Here is a 26,747-nt window from a genome sequence, read left to right on the forward strand (position 1 = left end):
GGGCACCGCCGGGCGGAGCCGAGCCGGGCGGAGCCGAGCAAGCGGGCGCTGCTGAGCCGCGCGGAGGCAGGGCGCGCAGCCCAGACCAGCCCGGCGCAGCCCAGCCCAGAGCCGCGGAGACGCGGCCGTCCGCAGGTAAGCAGGGAGCGCCCGCGCCCCGCGCCCCGCCGCGGCCTGGCAGCAGGGAGCCGGCACCGCCAAGCGCGCCAGCAGCCCTGCCGGCCGGCAGCGGGAGCACCCTTCGGAGCGCGGCGGGTGGGAGAGGGCTGGGCGCGGGCGCGCGTGCAGGAGCGCGTCGGGCCAACTCCCCGGACCTCCGGGACTCCTCCGCAGCCTGGGGTTGCCTGGTGCACGCGCTCTCCGCCTGCGTTTCCCAGACGCTACTTCTGTCACCGCCCCGGGGTGACACCAGCGTTCCCGCGTTCACACTTCTCTCGTACACTCGTGCCTGGTACAGCCTCACTCGGCCCCTGTGCCCCGAGCAGACCCGCACCCCGCCGCGCCTCCTGGGCCTCGCACTGCCGGACAAGGCGGGACAAAGCACCCCGGTGGGAACTGCCGAATGACTTTGGCAGCCCTAGCCACGCTTCCCCCTGGAGGCGGTGGCAGTTTCAGACTGTCACAGCAGACCGGCCTTGGGCTCCTCCCCGGGCTTACTGGGAGTGAGTTAAACTAGCACCGATCTGGCTCCTCTTGCCCCCTTGCAGAGTGGCACCTGGCACCGGGGATATAGCCAAGGGGGATGTACCTGGCATGGTCAGGAGGGTGTGGCGACTGGCAGGGAGCTAGTACGGGCCTCCCAGCCTGGGTGTTTCCAGAGTGGCTCTCACTCCATGGGCATTTCTCTGAGCACCCTCCCCTCCTCCCCTCTCAACCAGTGCAGGCTGCTTGGGATCCCGGACAGCAGTGGTGGCTGGTGCAGAACAGGTGCAGGTGTGTCCACCTCGACATCTGGCAGGGGGTTCTGTGAAGTGGCTACAGTTGCTTATCTGTAAAATATAGTATGTCGTTATTGACGACTTGATCAAGGTCATAGGGAAAAATGATAAAGGCAAGTAATGGGTCCATCATTTAGTGGCTCTGGGCAGATTCCTTAATATCTTTCGGGCTGCATTTTATCATCTGGAAAATGGGGATGAGGGTCCTCAGAGGAATGTTGTCAGGGAAAATTGAGATCATATAAGTGAAAATGTTCTGTAGATATAGAGCCCTGTGCACATGCCAGTTACTGTGGTTTGGATGATTCTGGGCTGGTGTTTGCCATGGCTCTGCTCTGTGATTTAGGGAGACTGAACGCCACTTCTGTTCTGTCATCTGCAAGAAAGGGGGCATTAACAAGTGTCCCGTGTGCCTGCTAGCAGATTCCCCAAAGTATGTTCTGTGAAACATGAGTTCTGAAAGCTGTGCCACGAGTAAGATTTCCCTATCCTAGTAAGTCTGGCAAATTCTGCAAGCTGTCTATAACCCTTCTGGCCAATCATAATCCATATTGGCAAATTAAAGGCTTTGAGAAGTACTGCAATAAAAAAAACCCGTTTAACATTGTCAAACCCAGCATTTCCCTGGTTGACCCTGTAGCCCTTTTCGGGTTACACATGCTTGTTCTCCCAGGAAACAGTGCTTCTGGAGCTACCAATAGACATGATGTGATGTCGTCCAGTTGCTAAGTTCTACTTGCCTTCTTGAATGAAGGGTAAGCAGAGGCCCAGAGGAGTTGAGTTCCTTATCTGAGATCACAGCTAAACAGTGGCCCAAGATCACCCGGTAGTTAGTGGTCAAGCAGGGACCGGAACCCAGACTCCTCATCCAGTGCTCTCATCCCATTCGGTTACATCCAGAAGTTGACAGGTCTCTTCTGCTGCTTTATGTGGACACTGCAGAATACATTTGGCAAACATAGAGATTTAAATGGATTCAATGATGATCAGGTACCTACTCTGTGTCACTTGTTGGGGGCGGAGGGAGACTTTAGTATGTAAAGTTCTACCAGATGTGGAGGTTGTGGTGAAGAGTAATGGCACCAGAGTCCACACACACACACTCACACGTCCACTTCCAAACACAAATCCCTATCTCCCTACGCTCTCACCCATGCTCACACACTCGACCCCGTATACTCATTCACACCTGTGCCCCTACACCCGCACACACACTCCTACACATGCACACACCTGTCTCTGCACATGCACATAGCCACTCCTGTACACACTCACGCACATAGCCATCCTGTGTGCTCCAGGCTGCAGCCAGGAGGCACGAGTGGCAATGGGCACGTCCCTAGAGCTGGGGGCGTGTGCCTGGCACCAGCTCCCCAAGATGAGTATTGAGCACGTTGGAGGCCCTGGCAGGGCCAATCTGATGTTTGCATTTCCCCAGTGTTTTCCCATTTCTCTCATTTTCTGCCATACTTATCCCCCCACCTTTTTTCCGTCAGCTATTGTCTGGTCACACATGATATGACTGAAACAGCTCTGGCTTCTATTGTTTCGTTTTAATCAACTCTCAAAGCTCGGTTAGGGCAAGGGCTTGGTCTCATTAGTTGGATTGGAATCCCCAGCTCCTAGGAGCACGCCTGGCACAGAGGAGACGTTCAATAAGCATTTATTGAATGAGTGAGTGAGTGAGCGAGCGAGGGACTACTGGCTGCTAGGATGCCCGTGACCCAGGCAGACATCCAGGTGGATTCGCTGAGCATGTTTGCTGAGTGCCTACTGGAACCTAGGCACCTTTTTAAGGCAATGCTTGCATTCCAGTGGGAAGAGAGAACGAATCGTAATGGACAAGGTAATGCTCACTGGTGATACACACCATGAAGAGACTCCAACAAGGCAGTGTGATGGAGAGTGTCAGGGAGGAACGGGGCGGGGGGGGGGCCCGAAGACGGCCCTAGGGCATCCTCTCAGAGGAGCTGACATTTATCCTGAGACCTGAACCATAAAAAAAGTGATAGCCGTGCCAAGATCTGGGAAAGGAGTATTCCAGGCAGAAGAACAGCAGGTACAAAGGCCCCACCGCATGAAGGAGCAGGACTGAGGGTCCATGGAGAGGCCACACTTGCGGCCACTGCTGATTCCCTTACCAGCACCTTTGAAGGGGGCATAGGCTGGTGTCTGGTCTGGGACCTGATTGTCTTCGTGGTACAATCACAAAACCAGACTTGGTGCATCCCGGGCTTTGGGGTGTAGGGCTGCCTCGGCTATCTAAGAGGGCTGCCTTCCCATCTTGTCCACCCCCCCCACCTCTATAAATGAGGAAAGGGTTGGGCTCCTAAGACCCCTCCCAGCTCTGCCATAATAGCATCTGATGCTCTGTGTGCAGGAGGTTCACAACAGTTCAGGTGGTCCATCTGGAGGGATCGTGGATTAGTTGTGCCGCTTCCATTATTAATAACCATGATGTCATACATTTGTGTGGTTCCTGATGGGCTGCAGAGCACTGTCTCCTGGGGACTCATCTGCCAAGTGGGGGAGGGTTAAGAAGGGGGGGATGGTGGCGGTGGGCAGAGAGACCTCAGATGCCGCCACATGCTGCTGCAGGCTCACCCCAAGCCGCTGCACCCCCGAACCCCTGCTTCCTCAGCTGCAGAGCAGTACGTGGGAGAGCCTACTTCCTGAAGCCCTGGGGCTGTGAAGTGAGAATCAGCGTGTCAGGGCCTGGCATGCTGTCGTAGGCACTTGGTAGCTGTTGGTTCCCACTTTACAGATGAGGAACCCAGAGCTAAGAGCACTGTGGCTTTTCTGGTCCACTCCTATATCTTCATTCTTCCCAGCCCAGAGTTGAATTGATTTGCCTAAGGTTGCACAGCTAGTAAAGGACTAACCCAGGACTTTGGGCTCCCAAGTCCTTTTCATAAACATCACGCTGTTTGGGAATAATTGTCATGGTTAATAAAGACAGACCTTCACACCCCATCTGTAGATGATCAGAATTATTGTTGTTTTGTTGAGAATCCTAAAATTGTTAAGGTCTCGGGTTCTGAGGCATGATATCCTTTGTAAAGCATTCAACAAATATCTTAAACATGTTGGAACCTTCTGGAAGAGCGTGTAGATGTGAAAGAATGACCTCCTGAGGAGAGTTGAGAGCAGTGGTTTAACCAAGAGTGCCCTTTCCTGTCACCTGAGGGCTTGTAACGGAAGAGTTCCTAGTTCTACCCCCACTGTCTGATTCAGAGCTTCTAGGGATGGCATCTAGGCATGTGGAGAAGCCCCCTGGTGCTGAAAGTCCAGCCTGTGGATGAGAAGCCTGGCCAGCTGGATGCCTGGGAAGTCTGGCAGGCCCTCCATCTGCCTCCTTAGCTGTGGCTCTGACCCCTTTGTCCCCAGCTCACATCAGCCATGTGGAAGGAGCATGAGCTGTGGAGCCCCATAAGCCTGAGTTTGCATCTCCTGCTTTCTAGCATGTACCTTGGCCAAGTTCCTTTACCTCTCCCAAGCCTCAGTTTCCTCATCTGTAATATGGAATGCTCACTCTTCCCTACAGGGTGGCTGGGTGGATTACAGGAGACCATCTATGTCAGATATCTTATGAGATATCTGTGCCTGACATGTAGTAGGTGAACAGGAAACAATAGTTTCAGTTATTATTATGAAAAATGAATTATAATAATAAAAACAACTGCAGTATTTGTGAACTGGTTGCTACTAAAGGGTTCAATAAAAATAGACCAATTTGCTCCAAACACCAGACTTTTGAGAAGAGAGTCCACTCCATATTGTAAACACCAGTCCTTGGGTCAAAGAATTACCTGCTCCGCCATCTTCCCACACCTCTTTGTTGCTCAGCTCCGGCTCTGGTGGGGAGCCGCGGGCTGCGTGGGAACCAGGGCCAGCCTCACTCTCCACACCTCTGACAGATCCATGGGCTCAGAGGCGGGGACGTGGGGTTTGAAGGTCAGTGTTGAGTTCGGGCTGTGCTCACCTACGTCAGCCTGGTCTCCCGTGCCTGAGGTCACTGTGTGGAGGCAGTTGAGAAGCAAGCGCGTGGGCTCGTGGGCGTCACAGGACGTTGCACTTCTAACCTACTCTGTCATTCATTCATTTATTCTTCGGCAGTGGGTGGAGTCCTTCCGTGAGCTCAGCACGGGGCTAAGCACTAGGAGTGCGCCTGTGTCCTCGCGAAATTCAGAGTCTAGCCAATCCAACCACTCACGAGCCATGTGGCGTAGACAAGTTGCATTTCCTCTCCAGATGTCAGTTTCCTCATCTCTAGAATGGGATTGTTCTGGCTACTTCACCAGAGGCAGATCTTGGTGTTTTGAGGCCCCACCCCTTTCTGGAGTGCTGTCGAGGTTTTAGAGTCTCTACTAGAAAAGGCGGGCAGAGGACAGGGCTTCGGAACCGGGAGGAACTCCACTCTGCTTCTGGCTCTGCCAGGTACTTGCCGCGTGAGTCGCTGCATTTTTCAACTTCTCTGCGTTTCCTTTTCGCTTATCTAACGTGGTTATGGCACCTTTGTTGTAGGGCACTGTGAGTGTGAGGTGAGATGATGATAAAGAGTACCTGGCTGTCAGTCAACGTGACCCCCATTTCCTTTCTGTCTGGCTCTTTACTGTCCTGTGCTTTGCTGCTTTTGGAACGTGACCTCTACCCACTGCTGCCCAAGATGATCAGGTCCCCGGGAACGGGCAGGGGCAGGCAGACAGCCCGCCCGGAGCTCAAGGAAATAAGCACATCTCCCTTGGTGAAAAGTGGGCCTGGGGAGGTGGTTCCAGCCCAAGAGGAATCAGGGCCAGGATGCAGAGCCAGGAGTCCTGGGTTCTGTCCAGGACCTGCCACCAGGTCACTGTGTGTCGGTTGCCAGTTCCCTCCCCTCTCTGAATCTCAGTGTCCTCACTGAGGCCAGTCTTCCAGATCCCCTGGCATCTTCCTGCCCTGAGAGGCCCATGGGCCTTTGATGTGCACACTGAGTAGCCTCAATAATGGAGTGGGCTGGTGGGGTATGGGGGTTTCACCGGTTTTTTCTAGCCTGGGCTCTACTGGAATTGATAGTGTGGAGAAGCCAGCAGACAGACACTGGTTTCTAATTGGCAGAGCTGCTCATGGGAGGGGAGGCAGATGAAGGGACATTAATAACATGAGATTAAATTAAAAGAAGGGCATCACTCCTTTTTTCTCCCTTAAAGAAGACCCAGAAGGCTCAAAGCCACCTGCTTCACAAGTAGCTTTTCTCTCATTTGAATTCAATAGTGTGTTTGGATGGGAAGAGTTTGCTTTCAGATCGTCGGGATGGAGGCAAGAGATTGCAGAGTGACCCTGGGAATCCAGTCGTTTACCGAACGTCTGTTGAATACTTCCCAAGTCCTAGGCACAGGGATGCAGCAGTGAACAAAACAGACAACAGTCAGTGCTCTCCTGGAGTTTATAGACTAGCAGAGGGAGGCATACCGTGAACAAAGGAGCTCATAAATGTGTAATACGTCAAATGGGTTAAGTGCCATGGAGGAGAAGCAAGTAGGGTAAGAAGTTCAGAGAGTGCCAGGGGAAAGATACGGGGGCTCTTGTATGTAGGATGGTCGGAGAAGTTATCACTAAGGTGACATTTGAGCAGAGCCTTGAAGGAAGTATAGAAATGAATACACTAATTTAAGTAGAGTTGTCTTTCTCTACGGTGTACCTGAGAGCCTATGGAAAGATGTCATTTGAGGCCGAAATGGTCAGCTCAGTCAGGCAGCTCAGTCTCTGGGCCATCCTGCTTTAGATACAGGATACCAGGTCTAATCCATGATCGTCGTTACACCCGCGTTAATGATAATAACAGTGAGCTGGATACGGCTCTAAGTGAATGGGTCTTTAAGCCTTCAAAACGCCTGTCCACATAGACTGTCTTCTTCAGTCCTCTAACAAGGTAAAGGTATCATCTCCATGTTGCAGATGTGGAACCTGAGAACTCTGTATATGGAGTGACAAGCCCAGGACCATATCCCAAGTGAGGGACAAAGTGGACATTCAAACCCAGACTCTGCCGCCCATCAGATGTGTGTTTCTCCCTGCGGGGCAGCTGGGCACCCAGCATACCACCTTGCGTGAAGCAGACGGTGATATTTATGTTTTTGAAAACAAAAATAAAACCGTAGACTAAGAGGATATGATGACTAAATGCAATATGGGATCCTGAATGGGATCCTGGAACAGAAAATGGACGTTAGTGGAAAAACTGGTGAAAATATGAATAAAGTCTGTAGTTGAGTTCATGTATGAGTGTCAGTTTCCACTTGACAGAAGTACCTTGGATATGGAAGGTGTTAATGTTAAAGGAAGTTGGGTGAAGGGTGTATGGGAACTCTCTTCTATCTTTGCAATTTTTCTGTCAATATAGGATTGTTCCAAAGTGAAAAATTTATCCAAAAATAAATGAACAAATCCACATACACTCTGACTCGCCAGCCTCCTCAGGTTAATGAGGAGAGCCATGATGGGTCATCAAGTAATTGAATCCCTGCTGCTACTAGTCATCCCTAGAGTTGCCTGTGTGAGAAGGAGCAAAATTATAAACCAATGCCTGTAACCACGCTGGAAGAGGAATGGAGGAGGTATCTCCCCCGGAGGCTGCCCCCAGGTGAACTTCTCATATACCGTATAACCTATATTTTAGGCTATACCAAGTATGCCCTTTATATGTGATGAAAGGTCACCAACTCATTCTCACTTGATGCTGTAGCAGACAGATGGAAACCTAGTTTTATTTGTAGGGCTGCCTCATGTGACTCTATGAATCGGGGTGACTAATGGCAGTGAAAGAGTGGCGGGAGGTGGTGAGAACAGAATCAGAGAGGGAAGGTGTAACGCCGGTTTTCTCTTATGGTAGAAAACATCAGGGCCAGGGAACGGTGTCTCCTGGAATGAAGGAAAGAGAGCAGGGTCAAGGGCTTCCTTGCCGTGATTTCCTGCTCACAAAGCAAGCGGGCTGGGGATCAGTCCCTCCAGCTGAAAACCACTGAGTCCAGAGCAAGTGATCGGTCCAACCTCACTGTGTAACTGCCCGGGAGACACAGCTTAGCCTGTCTGGGTGACCTGGCCTCCTAACGGTTTCCAGAGGGCTTGTTCCTTGGCATGTGGGCATTTGGTTGGTGTAGCCCTGAAATATAGGACAGGCAGAAGATGCTCAAAGGGACAGGAAACCATCACCACGAGTCTGTTAGAAAGTATCTAATGTTTAAAAGAGTAGGGCAGCCACTCCAAGATAGACTTTATTTTAAGCAGGCTCTGATCTTGTGAAATAAAGAAGTCCGGCATTTCCCATAGTGTGTTTTCTAGAACACAAGTGCCATGGATGGAAAGATGTGTTACAGGGAGAAAATAAAAGTGCTCTGTGTGCAGTTTTCCAAGCTTGATTGATCAGAACACTCATATATATACACATACGGTTTTATATATATACTTATATATGTACATGTAAGGAATAGATTTTATATACGTGTGTGTGTGTCTGTATAAGGAAGATGTATACATATATAAGATCGCTGAACTAGAGTGCTATACAGAAACATTTTGGGAAACACTAAAGTTATCTGAGGTCAAAGCTGAAAAAAAACCACCCCAAAATGAATGCTGAATTGTGACTCTAAAACTTGTTTCTGCATGTTCGTTTTAGCAAGTCAGTTTCCCACATATTTTTTTCCTATTTTGTTGACTTGACTGCCCTTTTCTCAGAAGAAAAATGGCAAATGGCATGCAGATGATCCTTCCCCCTCCGTTGTGTACTGTGTCCAAGGGAGACTGAAGTACTGCGTGTGTTCCCTGAGATGAGGGTAGCCAAGCCATGTGACAGCTCGGTGGTGGGTCTCTAACCCAGAAACCCACGTGCGACATTGGTATTTTGGGAGCTAAAAAAGAACCTCATTAAAATTGCCACTGAAGCCCCAAATTCCGCCTCTGTCAGGTGTGGTTTTCACACAAGGGATCCCCAGCACTTCCACATACACAGGTGTGTTTGTCACCCTGTAAGACGAGCATCCTTACTGCTCCCAGTGCCAGGTCATTGGACATGCCAGGCTAGGTGAGATCGCTCTTTGACTACATGATGATTTCTAGCTAAGCTAATCCTCACCCCACTCCCTGGTACCAGACTTTCTCACCCCATGTTGCCCCCAGGGGAGAGTCCTGAAAACTGCCGACCTGACCTTTGGAAACTGCCTGCCAGCCCCTTCCCAGCTGGGGTCCCACCGCAGCTTCCACGTCCCCTGACTCTTTACCCCCATGTGTAAATTCTGCCCCCACCCAAATCCTGCTTCTCACTCCTCCAGGCATGTTCCCAACACGTCCGTGTCCCGTCTAAGGTACAGGGTCCAATTCCATTTTGTGATTGCCTCTGTTAGGAACTGAACTTCAGTTTCCTACCTGGCATATTATATCAATATGTACTTAGACTCCACAAGTAAAGTAAAGGATAAGTAACAGAAAGAGGGACAATTTAAGGAAGGAATTTTCTTTATAGGTTAGATGTTGGGGAGAGGGAGCTTTTCAGATATCTCATTTGAGGATGAAACGGTTCATTCAGCGAGGCCCTCAGACTCTGGCCTGTCCCCCATCAGAGACGTGCGACCTCAGATGTCATTTGAAGTCTCCAAGCCTCTCTTTCCTCGGCCATAAACATGGATTGACGCTCCCACTTCCCTCTTGGGGTTTTGATTCAATGCTGTGAAACTTGCGGAGAGCCTAGAGCAGTGCCTCCTGCATAGAAGGCTACCTGTTATTATTCTTAGGATGAGAATTCCATCAACCAACTAAAAAAACAACCGAGTTGAAAAAAGTGTGCAAAGATGTAAACAGGTAGTTCAGAGAAGTGAAAATGGCTCATAAACATATGACTAATGCTCTAGGTACTAAAAAACAAAGGATGATAAATAAAAATGCTTATAGATGGCAAAAATGTGAAAAAATAGAGACAGTCTAGTGCTGGCGAGGGTCAGGGAGACTTGTGAGCCTAAATTGGTATCAATGAAAATGATAAAGGCACATACCTGCCCTGATCCTGAAATTCACCAGCTGTGGAAACACACATGTACACAAAGATACACACACACACACACACACACACACACATATAAGGGTGTTACCTTGCAGTGTTGTTTGCAGTTGAGAAAGCTTCAAAATGACCTCAATATATAGCAGGGACAGCGCTTTAGAAAATTATGGTGAATTTGTACTGTGGAATACTTTACGGCCATTTTAAAAAGAAAGAAGTGAACCTATAGGTCCTGACATGGGAGGACATCTACAACATGCTTTTAACTGGAAAATGGTTTCTGTGCGATATGTTTACTCTGATCCCATTTTTATACAGAAACAAACAGTTATATATGTGTGTGCACGTGTAGATGTGTTTCTGTGTTCATGGAAAGAGCATGGGGAAATACCAGGGAACTGTTAGTGGTAGTTTCACCTGAGGAGTAGAAATTGGGAGGGTGAAGGGGGACTGGTCCACATTTTCCTTTACATACTTCTGTAGTTTTTAAAAAATATATTTTTAAACAAAGAAAACAAAAAAGAAAGCCCAAGAAAAGGAAGAGCAAAGACTAATCCTTCTCACAGGATTACTGAGAAGATGAAATGAGATCATGCTTTTGGCAAACATCTTAACACAGTGCCTGATGATTACTAAGTCCCCAATAAACGCTTCTGTCCTCCTGGCCCTCCCTCCATAGACTCTGGGCCACCCTGCCCCTCTGAGTCCATCCCGGTGTCTTCCCCAGACCGCGAGCTCAGTAAACACGCAATGGTGATCACAAACTGGACAGCACACCAGGCGCTGTGTGCACCACGCCAGTGCCTGCCCTCATGGAGCCCCTGGTCTGGGGAACCCACCCTGTTTCATTTCCCAGCCGTTCCCTGGGTCCTTTCTTCTTGGTCTCCGTGTAAAAAGGCTGCCTTCCTTCGCTGGTTGCTGCCGGCCACACCTCCTGTCTCCCAGAAGGAGCCTCTCAGCACCTCCCAGCGTGGGGCCGGCTTTGTCACCAAGCACATTCCAAGGGTGAATCTTATCATTTGGGTCAGGTCTGCTCACTGCTTTTGTTTCTTTTCTGTTGCCGCTCACGGCCAGGCTTTCCCACTCCCTGGCGGGTGTGTGGGCTTTCCTGGGTCCCTTCCCCCACGAGCTTCCACCTGGCTTTGATGAATTCCATCATGTCTGCTTAAAATCATTTCACTTCCAATTTGCTAATTTAATTCTAGTCTTACAGAATTTTGGCAACCCTGCCAAATTGGGTGCCAGATGCAGATTTAATGAGCATATTTTCAGTTCTTTTTTTTCTTGTCCGCATGGAGATGCCGAAGAGAACAGGTTCTGGAACTAGTCCCCAGGGGGCTCCCTGGAACACCCCACCCAATGTTTGACCTTGAGGCCCGGGGCATGACCTTCCAGCCAGGTCTCTCCCAGTCTGACAGGCAGAGTTCATGTCTGCTCCCCTGGGAAGGGAGCTGTTATTGCATCATCCTCCCAGTCCTAGAAACCTCAACCCAGTTCCCACCGTTTGGGCTTCACAGGAAGTGTATTTGGAGAAAATTACTTATTTCCTTCAGCCCATGTCTTCCAGCAGCCATGTGCAGCTAAACAGATGTTCACGGATTCGTCTCTTTTACAAACACATACTGAGCGTTTTCTAGAGTGATTTCTCAAAGTGTGGTCTGTTGACAACCTGCAATGGAATTCTGGGGCGGGGTGGGGGGGAGGGGCGGATAATGCATATTCCTGGGCCCTACCCACAGTTGTAGCATCAGTCTGGATTCCACCCCTGAGGGGATGCTAGTGCCTCCAGAAATTCCAAGTGTTGCCTCATTTCAAACTCATACGGACCCCTTACGGAGACATTTTAATCTCCAAGAAAAAGCCTCAGAGAAGTCAAACGGGTGGCTCAGGATCCACACAGTGGCAAGCATCAAAGCTGGGACTTGGCGTGAGCCTTTCGGTTCTCAGTGTAGAGCTTTTGCTGTCTCTGGTCGCAGTGGCTCAGGGCTGAGAGCTGTTGTTCTCCATCCCAGTGGATTCACAGCAGGCCTGTGCCTGCCCTTGTGCATCCACACACACCCTGCTTCACAGACGAGGACACGGAGACCACGTTCCCACCGCCAAGCCGGCAAGTCTGCAGCGCTGTCAAAGCAGGGGCCACGACTCACACCACATCTGGTTCTAAATTCTGTGCCAAGAGACGCAGAGGGCTGAATGGTGGAAAATGGTTGTTCCCTCGAGGACCAGGAGAAATGGGCAGAGCTCTCCAGTTCCGGCACGGAGGCCTGCCCTGCTGCTGGGTGAGTCACATCTATTCCTGAGCCTCGGGCTTGTCGCCAGTACAGGATAGGGTTGGCTACGGTTGGTGATTTCCAAACTTCTTTGGAAAGTTCTCACTTCTTTGTGGCCCCAATAAAATCTTGTACAGTATGTACAGAGAGACAAAACTGGAGATGCCTGGACTGGTTCAGAGCTTTCCAGGAGGCAATTTGGAACATCTCATTTAGCATTAGCATGGGTCATCTGTGTGCGTCCTCCGGCCACCCCGCCCCCCAACATGACAGGTGGCTACAGCCTAGCCTTGGGGTCTGGCACCTCGGACTCCCGGCTGTGTGAGCCTGGCAAGTTGTTTCCCTTCTTTGAGTCTCAGTTTCTTCCCTGTGAAATGGGGACCATAGCAATTGAGGTGAGGATGAAATGAACTAGTGCATGCAAAATACTTAGCACAGTGCCTCGCATGTATCAACAGAAGGTATGGTGACTCTTGTTTTCCTTTGATGGGATAGGATGTAAAACATGAGAAGTTAACAGTCAAGGCAGAGATTTCCCAGGGCCCTAGAAACACCATGTCGTATGAGTGAGTGCTGTGGACGGTGAGGCCCAGATATTTATGGGTCTATATATTTCAACAAATTTTTTAGCCCCTGCAGGGGGTGGGATCTTCTAAGAGAGAAACTCCCTGGTGGAGTGAGGGGCATGGTTTCGACCAAGATTCCCAGGTGGGAGTCCCAGAGTGGGAATTCAGAAGAGGCTGGCAGGGCTCACCTGGAGCAGAGGCAGGGCGGAGAGCAGCTGAGCTGCTGTGAGTGGGCCTCTGTCTGGTTCCTTCTGTGAGACCTGCTACCTCAGGGCAGGGCCCAGTCACATCCCAGAGGCCCAAGGACGGGGCAGGATCAGAGTATCACAGGCTTCAAGCCCACGGGGGTGCCCGGTGGTTCCCAGTGCTGGTGGCGAGAGGTCAGAGAAGGAAAGGTTGGGACACTGCAGGGACCTGCTGGAACCTCCCGTGCCCACAGTGCCACAGGGTTGGGGACAGTGAGAGTGAGAGAGTGAGTGGCACCGAGGAGGGGATGTTTTCCATCTCAGTGGGACTATTTCTGGCTCTGCTCCTGCAGTCACTGTGGAAACTGCACGTGCCCAGTTCAGTGTGGAAACATGACGAGTTTTTCAAGAGTGATGGACACTAAGCAGCCAGCCAGGAAGCTGCCGCCGCTGCTGCTGGCAGGGTGAGAGTGTGTGTCTGCCCGCCCCGCTCCCACCCCTCCCCGCCCCCATCTCCTTCTCTCTCTGCCTGGGCTGCCTTTCTCCTGGGTCTGTATTTGGGGGAGATGTGTCTGTTCAGCGTGGTAGGCAGGCAGAAAAACGGCCTTCAGAAGACGTCCCCATCCCCATTCCTAGAACCTGTGAATACATTACATGGCCAAGAGGAATTAAGATTGCAGGCGGAATTATGGTTGCTAATTAGCTGAATTTTTTTTTTAATAAATTTATTTATTTATTTTTGGCTGTGTTGGGTCTTTGTTGCTGCACGCGGGCTTTCTCTAGTTGCAGCGAGCGGGGGCTACTCTTCGTTGTGGTGTGCGGGCTTCTCATTGCAGTGGCTTCTCTTGTTGCGGGGCATGGGCTCCAGGCATGCGGGCTTCAGTAGTTGTGGCATGCGGGCTCAGTAGTTGTGGCTCATGGGCTCTAGAGCACAGGCTCAGTAGTTGTGGCACATGGGCTTAGTTGCTCCGCGGCATGTGGGATCTTCCCGGACCAGGGCTCGAACCCATGTCTCCTGCATTGGCAGGCAGATCCTTAACCGCTGTGCCAGCAGGGAAGTCCCTGGCTGACTTTTAAATAGGGAGATTATCCTGGATTGTCCACTTGAGCCCCGTGCAATCACAAAGAGCTTTAGATGTGGAAGGGGAAGGAGACTCAGTGTCAGGGATGTGATGTGAGGGAGGCTCCACTGCCATGGCTGGCTTTGAGGATGGAGGAGGGGGCCGTGAGCCCAGGAATGCAGGCAGCCCCAAGAAGCTGGAAATGGTGAGGAAATGGACTCTCCCTAGAACCTCCAGAAGAAACAGAACCCTGCCAGCACCTTGATTATTGCCCAGTGACCCGTTTCGGACTTGTGACCTCCAGAACTGTAAGAGAAGGCGTTTGCATTGTTTTAAGCCACTGCGTTTGATGGTTGTATGTTACAGCAGCAGGCAGTGACTGGGGAGGCTGAGACTATCATGGGGAGAGGTCCGCAGAGAGGAAAGCTGCAGCCACGATCTTTTGTTTTCCTGAGGTCTGATCATTGCCTGTTGCCTCACTCTGGACACGGGTCCCCTCTGGCCAGCTTGCTCTCTGAGTGGCCAAGTGACTGTCCCCTCTTTTTCCTCCAGGCTCCCTGTCCTGTCCCCTCTAAGTGACTTCTCATTCCTCTGACACTTGGTGCCACTCCTGGGGCTTGTCACTTGGGGACCTTGCGTTGTCTGCTTTAGCCACCAGCGCGCTGCTGCCCCTACTCCCACACCCCTCCCCCCCCACCAGCCACTCGCTGGGCATTGCCAGAACCTAGGGGAAGAATTAGTGACTTCTTCCTGTCGAAGTTGGTCGTGCTCCCAACTGGTCGGAGCCACGCTCTGTGCTGTGTGCTGAAAGGGCCTGGACTTGAACACAGGGTGCCTGGGGTTCGATCCTGGCTGTGACACCCGGTAACTCCAGCCCTCAGCTGATCACGTCCCTCCTTCCTCATGGAGAGGCTGGAGGGAAACAGGATTGGTGTGAAAGCCTTTGACAACACTGCTGTCCCGGTGAGCATGGCTGTCAGTGTTACTTTTCTCTCCCAGAGCTGAGTCCAGAAGTAATAGCTCCTCTTCCCACTGTGGCATATGTCACCACCCTGCCTGGAGCCCTTCTCCCCTTGTTTTAGACACTTCCCGCATGCCTAGACCTGGGGAAGCCTAGAGAAAATGCGGAGAACCAGGGCTGGGATGTGGGTGAGGCGAGTGAGGTGCCCAGGGTGCAAAATTTCAGGAGGTCCTCCCCCTCAGCGTCACGCAAACGTGGTAGGGAAGTCTAACCCCACACTCCCTTAATAGACGAGGAAACTGAGGCCTAGAGAGTGGAATGCCTTGCTCCAGGGCACATGCGGGGGCTGGCGGTAGAGCTGGGACCAGAACCCAGGTCTCTCCCCTTCAGCTCCAGGACAGGTCCGCTCTTCTTCCAATTAAATGCATGAGTGAGTGGCTGAATGACTTTATTACTCCAGCATATATTTATGGAGTGTTTATTCTGTGTTAATAGTGTGCTAGGGACTGGGCTTCAGTTTGGGAACAAGGCAAGCAGGGTCTGGTCCTCCCCTGAGAATTTATATTCTGTGAGGAAAGAATAAGTAATGAGGCAGTTCGTTCTTTGATTACAACGATGATGAATGCTATCCAGGGGTTGGAAGTCATGGGCTGTGAATGGTTGTGCAGGTTGTGCACTGCACAAGTGCATGTAGCAGTCCTATCGTGGGGCCTCCATTAAGGAGGTTACAGTATAATTTGGAAGACAGGACTAGTATATCCTTAAAGTACCAGTACAAAATCATGAGTACTGGTTTTAACCACCATCATTGTGTTTAAAACAACAGGCTGGAAGGAGGGCCCAGAATTGCAGCCCTCGTTCCTCCTTCTCCAGGGCTCTGGGCCCTCACCTTCTTTCCCTCCCTGTTTGATAGTCAGATCACATGCAGTCAGCCCTCACTGGGAGTCTCAGAGGAGGAGCCCTGCAGCCAGAAGGGCCTGGGAGACCAGGAGGAATGAGGCATTGCCCTCTCTTGGGGGGCAGAGCGCCTGTTGTCCTGGACAGGGTTCAAAGGCAAGGAGTCCTGTGATGGCAGAATAGGCTGGAATCTTCAGAAATAAAAGCTTCTCTGCCTGGACAAAGCCCAGCTCTCGGCATCACCTGTTTTCTAGAATGGTGGGCCTGGAAGGAGTCTGGCTTCTAGGAATTAGGTGTCTCCCTGCCACCAGCGCACTGCATGGCTTTGCACCCCGCGCATCTCCGGATGTTTCCACAGGCATGGAGAAAGCGCATGGAAAAGCACGGGGAGGTGGGTGTTGCTTGCCTGTCTGTCAGGCAAGGCCAGCTCCTGGGCAGCCGTGGTGTGATGTCCTGGGGGCCAGCAGCACCCCTCCCACATACTAGTTGGGGGACTTTAACAAGCCCCTCACCTCCCTGAGCCTCACTTTATCTGTAAGACAAGAGTGAGAAAGACCTATCTCACCCAACTGTTAAATTTGAAAAGAAGGTCCCATGTGTGCAGGGGCATTTTAAGTCTCTGTTTTATGAGGACACAGAAATTGCCACCAAATGAGGGCATTCCTTCCAGAATCAAAAGGCCATTTAACTGAATAGATAAAGAAGATGTGGCACATGTATACAATGGAATATTACTCAGCCATAAAAAGAAACGAAATTGAGTTATTTGTAGTGAGGTGGATGGACCTGGAGTCTGTCATTCAGAGTGAAGTAAGTCAGGAAGAGAAAAACAAATACTGTATGCTAACACATATATATGGAATCTAAAAAAAAGAAGGTTCTGAAGAACCTAGGGTCAGGACAGGAATAAAGACGCAGATGTAGAGAATGGACTTGAGGACACGGGAAGGGGAAGGGGAAGCTGGGACGAAGTGAGACAGTGGCATGGACATATATACACTACCAAATGTAAAATAGATAGCTAGTGGGAAGCAGCCGCATAGCACAGGGAGATCAGCTCGGTGCTTTGTGACCACCTAGAGGGGAGGGATAGGGAGGGTGGGAGGGAGATGCAAGAGGGAGGAGATATGGGGATATATGTATATATATAGCTGATTCACTTTTAAAAGCAGAAACTAACACAACATTGTAAAGCAATTATACTCCAATAAAGATGTTTTTTAAAAAAAGAATGCATTGTAGAGTTGCAATAAGTTCAAAACTTAATTATAAAGATTTAAATTATTCTTGAAAAAAAAAGAAAAAAGACCATCTAACATATTTCCTGAGTGAGAGATCCATCCTGGCTTTCAGGAGGAGCAGAGAAAGACACGTGGTACTCTGTTTGTTTTTTTTTTAAATAAGGAAGAATTATTCTGACTGGTAAATAAATCAACTCCTTGGCAGGGAGTTAAAAGAGAAGGGGTCCTTAGAGATGGGCTTGTTCTAGTCTCTGGTTTGACAGAAGGGGAAACTGAGGGCTAGAGGAGAACATGATTTGTCTTCGGTCACATGGCTGGTTAATGGCAGAGCTGGGGTCCTGCCCACCTCCTGTGCCACCCCACACCCTGCCCCATATTCTGGGAACTTAGCTATTTAAGGAACAGTAGGTAGAGACAACCTGTCAGGGAAACAGGAGGGTGACCCCGGTGAGAGTAAAAGGATAGGAAGGTGGGCACAGTCCGGACAGGGGGTGAGCAGGGTGGGCAGGAGGGAGGCAACAGCATGGAAGGTCTTGGTTCCGAGTGGCCAGAGGCGGAATGCACTTCAGATGCCCCTCCTCCTGGAACCGCCCGAAGCCTCAGCCCATCTCCGGGTTCCCAGGATGTGCAGCCGCCACAAAGGTAAGCCTCAGGCTGTTTGGGGTCCTAGGCTGCTGCACAAAGGGCGATGTTGGGGACCATGGACCTGCTGATTTGGCAGAGTGACATGTTGCTTGTCCTGGAAAGTGAGTTCCTGAATGTGGTGATGTCAGGGGCAACACCCTGGAAGGCAGGCCAGTGGGGGTGTGTTTACTGGCTGTTACTCATCACTCATTCACTCCGCATGCCAAGCGCTGTGCTAACAAGCCCCGGAGGTACACAGACGGTACACGTTGTTCTTGCCCCAAAGGCGCTCGCCGTCTGTGGGGAAGATGGACACACAGGGAGATAACTATCACAGTGTGGTGGGGTCGGTGTTGCAGCAGAGCTCTGGCTGGAGGGTCAGGAGCAAGAGAGAAGGGGGTTCCAGCCCGGTCCCTGGACAGTGGAGGGGCTGGGGGAGAAGGAGGAACTACCAGGGCCGAGCTTTCAAAGGACGGGTGGGAGTTCGCCTGGCAGAGAGGGGAGGGAGGATCTTCCTGGAGAAGGGTTTGGAACCTGGGAAGAAGGTGGCGTGTCCAGGTGTTAGGTAGCTGAAGAGCAAGGAGTAAGGAAGAGTGTCAGGTGATGGGTGAATCTGGAAGGTCACTGTGGCCATATGGGGAAGAGGCTCTGATACCCACTTAAGGAACCTGGATTTCTAAGGGCGGTCAGCAAGCACTGGAAGTGGTTATGGCGCACCGTGATACTTGCTTACTCTGGGATGCAGAAACATCGCTCTGCGTGGTGGGGAGAGTGGGCCCAGTGGCAGTGGGTGGACAGGAGTCCAGGGGCTTCAGAGACTCTTACGGAGCCAATTCACTGAGAACCTGCAGACACATGGAATGTAGGGGGTGCAGGAAAGGGAGCAGTCAGCCACAGCTCCTGGACTTCTCAGGATACCTCGGATGCTTTGCAAGGCCCCTATGCTGAGGTTCAGGGTTCCATCCTGGGTGGTGGGCTGCTTACCTGGGACAGCAGTAGAGCCAGGGCTGGTCTGGGGCTGTGAGCCCCCTGAGGTCCTGACTGACACCCCATCTGCTGGTTCCCTCAAGGAGAGCTGAGAACATGTGGATGCTCTGGGGCTGTTGACTCATCTTCACCAACACACCTACACTCAGGGGTGGTCAACTGAAAGAACTCAGAGTTTATCCCCTCATTCATTGTCATGAATTATGCTCAAAGCTCTGTGAGTGATACAGAGATGTATCATACACATCCTAGTCCTGTCCTCAAAGGTCATGTGGTTTGTCTGTGATGCTGACAAACATTTGTATAAGTATTATGTTCCACATATACAGGGGAGTAAAGGGAAAGGCCACAATAAAGAGACCACGTGCTGTAAATGAGAGATCATTTCTGGCCAGAGAGGGGAGGGCATGGTGGGCTTCATGGAGGAGGTGGCATATGAGCTGGGCTCACATGGGTGGATGTGGTTGGATTTGGCCACAGTGAAATGGAGAAGAGCATTCCAGACAGGCAAAACTGCACAGAAGCAGGCCAACTGTGAGCATGGTAGTTTGTCAGGAGCAGGTGTTCTGTAGGGGAGCATTGATGTCAGGGGCAGCCTGGCTATTAGTAGAGGAGATCTCAAGTGTAGACTTTACTCTCCAGGAAGAACCACTGAAGAATTTGGTACAGGGAGGGGCGTGGTGAGAGCTGAGTGTCAGTTTATCTGGCCTAGTGGGGAGGGTGACCTTTCAGACGCTGCTGTGTACTGGTCCAGAGGAGGGGATGACTACTGAGGTCTTAGCAAGGGTGATGGAAAAAGAGGACTCTATCCATATTTATTGACGTTTGTTGAGGCTTTAGGCCAGGCACTGTTCTAAGCACTTTACGTGGATGAACTGAGTCTCCCCAAGTCCAGCCATGCGGGTACTAACTACTGTTATTCCCATTTTACAAATTAGTTTACCGCAACCAGAGATGTTAGGTAAGTAACCTGCCTAGGCAGGTCACACAGCTAGGAAGTGGAAGAGGCAGAGATTCGAACCCAGGGGCCTGTCCTCTTCCACCCTAGAAATGGCTTCCCAAGGGGACAGAGCAGATGAAAGGTGGCCCTGCCAAGGTTGGAATGGTTTCTCCCACCTGTCAGACCCCCCCGGAATGGTGGGGCTGTCTGGCTCTGAGGGCTGACCCTGGTGCTCTTCACCCCAATAAGCTGTGGGGGCCCCTCTGGGCCTGATTGGTTCACCGATTCAAAACAGCCTACATATAGGAGGTGACAATGTAAATAACTGATGCAATGGAAACTTTCTATGGAAAAAGGTACCCACTCAAACAGCTACAAAGTCCAAAAAAAGGAAGAACAGAGCAGACCCAGAGGGCTCTGTAGCAAACAGTTTCCTTTGGCACAGCCTTTTCTATCTGCCTGAGGCTCTGAGCTGGTGGGGGAGGAAGCCAACAGCACTGGACAGGTGGCGATCTAGACCAGAAGCTTGGCTGGATATCTGGAGGACCCGGGGTCATCAGGCTTCCCCTCTTAGCTAAGGAGGTAGCCATGTGGGTGCAGAAAGCAATTCTTCCTCCAAACACACACCCTGGTTCTCAGTCTCCTCCGGAGGCCTTGATTGGGGCCCCTCCCCTCTGCGGACCAGTGGTTGAGGTTTTGCAGTCCCCAGTGTCTCCCAGGGCTTCAACCTGCTTTTTTTTCCCCCGTGCCCTCCCTGTCAATAAGTTGCATCAGTCTTGTTATGGGATCTGAAATCTTCTTATTTTAGCACAAAATCATTGTAAATATAAGTAAAGCTAAAAGATCAGAAATAACCAAAAGAGGAAGAGGAGAAGGCCATGTTTTGGAAAGTTGACTCTGTATTATTTAATTCTTACACCGACCCAAGCTCTGCACTGTTGCTCCCATTTTAGAGATGAGAAGACTGAGACTTGAAGTGTTAAGTGACTTGCCTGAAGCCACACAGCAACAGAGACCAGTGGTGCCTGGTTCTATCTAACACTGAAGCCTGGGGCTCTCCTTCTGCTGTGCAAGGCTGTCCACATCTGTCTGTTTCCTCAGCTGTCAGATGGTAGCATCAGTGTGACAGTGAGATAATAGAAGGACAACACTGGCACATGGTAGGCACTCAACAAATGTGGGTTTCCTTCCCTACCCCTCCCTTCTGCCTCTACAAACTGGGGAGATGTGATGAGCCTTCTTGTGGGGAAATAGCCCAAGTTTGGAGATCCTTGGGAGGAAGGGAGGTAACCACTGATTTTCTGGCCCGTCTTCCCTACTTGATCGAGAACACCCTGTGGCAGGGGCCAGCCCTTCTTCACCTTTGCACCCTGGGGTCTAGCCCAGTGACAGGGAGTGTCTTGTCCAAGGTGGCTGGATGCAGCTGGACCTCAAAGATGGACCAGTCCAGTGGGCTGTTTATTGCACCCGGCTGCAGGAGATTTCCGGTGAGAGAGGGCCATCACTAGGTGTGGCCTGGTATGGCAGGAAACAACTCCTCTACCCTTCTACCCCTGGCAGCTGTCAGCACCTCAACCTCACGTGCAGGCCCTGGGGTTTCATCTGCACTTTCTCTTCCTGCCACCCTTTATTCTCTTAGACTCCTGGGCTAGGTGCCCTCTATGTGCATTCAGGGCCTTCCTCCCTGCTTCCCTGCAGTGTCTTAAAACCGTGGATGTTTCTCCTGCTAATCCCCATATAGAGTTTGTGGGACCGGATATTCTTGCCTATCACTAAACGGAATCCATTACTCTGCACTTGAAGTTCCTCTTTTTCTGTCCTCAATACAAATGGAAATATATCACCATCCCCTATTTTTAAAAACTCTGCTTTTACTGGAAAACATTTCCCAGGTCTTCTCAAAATATGTCCTGTCCATATCAAAGGCTCTGAGCTCCACTGCCTCTCTTTCTGCTCATCTTTCTTGTTTGGGACACCTCACTCACTACTCCATGGGAGAGAGCAGCTTCTTGTCTGGAGAATGGGGCGAGGAACCAGGAAGGATCCAGAAGCAGCCCGTGAGCTGTCCAGTGCTTGTGGCAGTGTTCTCAGACTGAAATGCAGAAACGAGAAGCAAAGGAGCGCATCCCAGGAAAGGGAGAGCCCGAAGCCTACTACAGGGAAGGAGGCAGGAAACCTTGCAGAGCCAACCCCAAAACAGGATCCAGAAAGAGGAGAAGTGGACGGAGGGAGGACGACTTGGATGGTCTCCCACTGTAACTGAAGAAGAGCACAGGCATTAATTGAGTGCCTTTTGTGTGCTGGGTCCACGCTACATCTCTCACACACTTTGGCTCATCCAGTCCTCACAACAAACCCAGGGAGGGGTGATGTTCTTCACTTTTTACTCATGAGGAAAGAGGCTCAGAGAGGTTAAGTAATTTAGCTGAGGCCACACAGCTATTAATGGGTGAAACCAGGGTCTGAAACCAAGTTCCTGTGATATCAGGGCTGTCTCTCTGTGCTTTCCTGTGCTGCTTCCCTAGTGTTAGGTAAATGAGGCAGTAATTCTCCCCATTTCCCCTCCCAATTGCTAAGTAGCCCCACATGATCCTCCGAGATTATTCCATGTGATTCTGCCATGTGAGTCCCGGTGTCTTGGATTTTTGTGTTTTCTTATTGGTTTACAGGCCACCGTAACAGAAATAAAAATAAAAATTAGAAAGATCCGTCCCACAATTCCCTGCCCCAAGCAGATCAGACTCAGCTTATCCATGTGCCAACCCCATCTGCAGATGTCCCATTCACAGTGGAGGGACAGTCTGTGTGTCAGGAGCGCAGCCGTGGCCTCAGAGTGGGCCTTGTCTACTTTCTCTGGGATCAGGGTGTGAGGCCCCTTGCTGGAAACCCAAGCCCCCAAGCTCCCCTGCCAGCCCTTAGAAAGCCACTGTGTTGTGACGCGGTGAGGCTGGCCCCTGCAGGCATCGGGGGTTTTCTTTAACCCTTCATCAGCTGAACTTCCCCTGCAGTGATACCAACCCCCAGTGCCCAGGCCGGATGTGAGGCACCCTCCACCTACCAGTGGAGGCCGCGCTGTGATGCTTTGGTTCCACAAGGAGGGTGGGGAGGGGAGAGGACGGGCCTCCCTCCTTGTGGTTTTGGGTGGGGCCTGCAGAGGAGCTGGCCCTGGTCCTTCCTGCCCTGGGTGGATGTCACCTTGCAGATGGGCCCCTCTTGCTCTAGTAGGCCTTCCATGTTCAGCTGCTTTCTAAAAAGAAGACAGTTTTATATTATTTTAAAATTGAAATTTTTAAATTCTAAAAGTGATACATGCTTATTGTAAAAAAAAAAAAAAAGAAGAAGAAGAAGAAGAACAGTATAGAAATGTATAAAGAAGAAAAGGCCTGCTCTGAACCCCACTCACTGCACAGTCCCACCCCTAGGATGTGACTACTTAATCCTGCAGGTCCTTTGTGGCATTAAAAGCTACACAGATATGTGTGTGCCTGTGATGTTGCTTTTCCCCTTTTTTCACACCGTCCCATTGAGGGGAAGTGTGTATAGCAGCTAAGCGTGTAAGTGTGTAGGCTCCGGAGTCAGACAGGAACCAAGGTTCACCACGTGTCAGGTCTCTTCGCCTCACTAAGTCTCATGTGGAAAATGGGACCAGCAATAGTGCCTCCCATCGAGCAGGCTGTGAAAAGTAAGGGAGGTCACCATGAGAAGTGTTGAACCCAATATTCAACACACAGATAAAGTCACAACAAATCTCTATTATTGGTAGGAGTATATATTTTTAATTAAGAAAAGTTATTGTCCCATTATTATACCATTGGGTGGATTTATCATCATTTACTTATTAGGCCAATTCCCTGCTGATGGGTATTAAGGGTGTTGCCATATTCACTGATAAAAAATAATGCTGCAGCCATTGTGTGTGTGTGCATCTGTGCATATGTTGTGTAAGATATGTGTGTATTTGTGTGTGTGCATTTGTGAAGCTGCTGGGTCAACATACATTTTGGTAAATCCTTCTCTTCAACACTGGATGGTTAGCAGTCATTTTCTTCTTTGCCAGTCAAATCGGGGGGAAAGGTGACATTGCCTTTTAGCATATAGCCTTTAATTATTAATGAGGTCAAGCATCTTTGCATGTTTATTACACATTTTAATTTCTTGAGTAATGATCTGTTTATTTCCCCTCTCCATTTCATTAGCTGTGCATCTTTTCTTATTGTTTTGTGGGTGCTTTTTATGTATTATAGATACTGACCCTGTTTTATATATGTTGCAGACACTCATGTCTAGTCTGTCATTTGCTTTGTAACTGTTAATGGGGTCTTTTTTTGTATGTAGTGCTTAATTTTTTTATGTAGTCAGTTTTATTAATCTTTTCCTTTAAGAGCACTGAGATCTACTTCAGGCTTTGAACATTATTTTCCAACACTAAATTATGTAAATATTCTAATATTTTGGTGTTTTCATGGATTTGCTTATATGTTTTGTTTATATCTTTAATTCAAATAAATTTTGTTGTAAGTGTGGTATATGTACTCTATTTAAAATAGAATTCTACACCCTCCCTCACTCTGTATCCCATTTTATTGTCATGCCATTTATTATACCTGCATGTTTGTTTCCTGCTCATCTCCCCTGGCTCGACCCTCAGCTCTACAAAGGCAGAGACCCTTTCTGTTTTGTTCATTGCTGCATATCCAGTGCCCAGAATAGTGCCTAACATATAGTAGGCACTTAGTAAATATTTGTCAAATGAATATACAACCAGCCAGTTGTCACAGCTCTCTTTAAGTAATCCATTCTTTCTCACTAACTTGGAATTCTATGTTTGGTAGCCTTTTCTGTTTCTTCTTTTGTTATTGATCTATTCAGGTTTTCCCCCTCCTCTTTAGTTGTGCAATTTATGATTTTCTAGAAAATCATCAATTTTCAAATTCACTGATATCAAGTTATGTATCACATCCTCTTAAATTTAAAACAGTGTTAATATACATGATTACAATGCCTTTCTTAATGCTTATTTGTGATTTTGCTATTCACTGCTAGTCAGATTAGCCAGTGGTTTGTCCGTGTTGTTTGTCTCAGAGAACTAATTTCTTTTGCTGTGGTTGCTGTACTTTTCTCATTCATTCATTTTTGTTTTCAACTTTATTCATTTCTTCCTTCTAGATTTTTCTGGTTTATTTTATTCTTTTTCAGCTTCTTAGGTTAGATGCTTAATTCATTTAGTTTCAATCTTTCTTCTTTTATCATAAAAGCATTTAAGGTTTGTATTTTCCTCTAAATGCAGCTTTGGTTATATTCCACAGGTTTTTAAAGTAGGATTCTCAATGTTGTACATTTATAAATATTCTACAGTTTCAGTTTTGCTGTCCTCTTTGACTCAAGTTTATTTAGAAAAGCATTTTTAAATTGTCCTATGCACAGTTTCTTTTTTTTGGGTGGGGGGTTGTTTATTTCTTTGCTCCTTGTTAGTTTCCAATTCTATTGTATTGAGAACTGAGCCTGTGATATCCATGTTGGAATTTGAGATTTTCTTGTTGTCTACTACAAAGACATTTGAGATAAAGGTGTTTTGTTTCTGGAGTATAAATGAGGTTAAGCTTACTATCTTCAAATCCTCTGTATTTTTCTTATATAAGGTTACATGTACCATCAAATTTTGAGTAATGAGCTCAAGATCTCAAGATGTTTCCTGGGTTTTTGGTTTGTTTTGCCTTCTTCTTGTCCTAAGAATGTGTTATTTCATATACTGTATGGTTCTGTTGTCCAGGGTGACGGTAAACTTTCATGATTTTTGTCTCTCCTTGGAGAAACAGACGCATTAGCAATATAAAATGCCCCATTTATTCTAACAGTTTTGCATTTTGACTGATATTAATATTGATTTTCCTGCATTCTTTTTGTTACCATTTTGCCTATTGATGTCTCTTTGCCATTTCTTTGATTTCAACCTTTATCAATTTGTGTGTTACTTCCAAACAGCATATGGCTGGATTTTTTTTCCCCAATCTAATCTGTCCTAGAGTAATTTCATTTACTTACATTCTTGCATTTATGATATGTTTGGTCTTACTTTCATCGTCTTACTTTATGTCTTTTGTTTGTTATACTTTTTCCTTTCTTGTTTTCTTTTCCCTTTCTTAACTCTTGCTGAATAATTGAATCTCTTTGCTCCCCCCAACAGTGTTTTAAAAGGTCTGTGTCTTATTTTTCTTCAGAAATGGTTACCCTTAAATAAAAAATAAAACCCATACTTCTCTGTCAATGTCAAGAATTAAATGGTATCTAATTTCCAACAAGATGAGACCATTATTATCAACATTTGTTTAGATTTGACTGTGCGTTTTTCTACTCTTAGTGTTCATCATTGCTTCCTGTGTATCCTGTCTTGACCTTTCTTGAATTACTTACTCTGATACAGTTTTTATTTTGTTGGAGTAATTCCTGGAGTAATTTTTTTTAAGAAAAGATAAGTGGGTGGCGTACTATTTTTAGTGCTTCTCTGTTTGGCTTTGAGACTTGGCTGAGTAAGGGATCTTAGGGCTTTAACCGTTTTTCCTCAGAGCTCTGTAGTCTTGGCTTTGTTGCCCTCTAGCAGTTAATGATGCAGATGTCAAGTGCAAAGTCAATTTGATTCTCAGAATTTGTATAGAGGCTTTCAGAGAGGAAGCTGAGTTTATTGCTCACTGGGTAAGGGGGAACTTCACCTCCATGGAGCCTTGGCGTATCTGGAGGAGCGAGGCAAGGTCAGGATTTGTTGAGGATTGGAAGTCTTTAAAATGGGTATGTCAGCATGGGGGTTGACTAGGATTGTGTAAGAAATACAAGTCAGTAGTCGCAGACGGGTAGAAACAGTGAGGAGGAATTTTGAGGCAAGGCAAGGGATTCAAAGAGCTTATGGAGCCCTCAGCACGTTTCAGTAATGAACAGTCAAGCCATTTGCCAGGGCTAGAGTCTCGTGGAAGCACTAAGTAATCCTCGTGAAGACTGTAAGGTGTGTGGGCAGGTGGTTTCTGTCCCCCACCCCCCACCCCCACTTTGGTCTCTCT

At 48.9% G+C, this 26,747-nt stretch overlaps 1 protein-coding gene across 4 annotated transcripts in view; it reads left to right on the forward strand.

Annotated features, from left to right (window-relative positions):
* HIVEP3 (human immunodeficiency virus type I enhancer binding protein 3) overlaps positions 1-26,747 on the forward strand; it is a 500,899-nt gene that overhangs the window by 371,792 nt on the left and 102,360 nt on the right. Inside the window, exon 1 of one of the 4 annotated variants that reach the window (XM_029229091.1) lies at positions 24-135. The exons of the other annotated variants lie outside the window; for them this stretch is intronic. The gene's annotated coding sequence lies outside the window, so the exon portion shown is untranslated. Of the gene's footprint in view, positions 1-23; positions 136-26,747 lie in introns of those variants that run through there. 4 annotated transcript variants of the gene reach the window in all.

The sequence above is a fragment of the Monodon monoceros genome, unplaced genomic scaffold (genome assembly GCF_005190385.1).
Source record: "Monodon monoceros isolate NGI ecotype Baffin Bay Population unplaced genomic scaffold, NGI_Narwhal_1 Super_Scaffold_18, whole genome shotgun sequence".
NCBI classification, from domain to species: Eukaryota; Metazoa; Chordata; class Mammalia; order Artiodactyla; family Monodontidae; genus Monodon; species Monodon monoceros.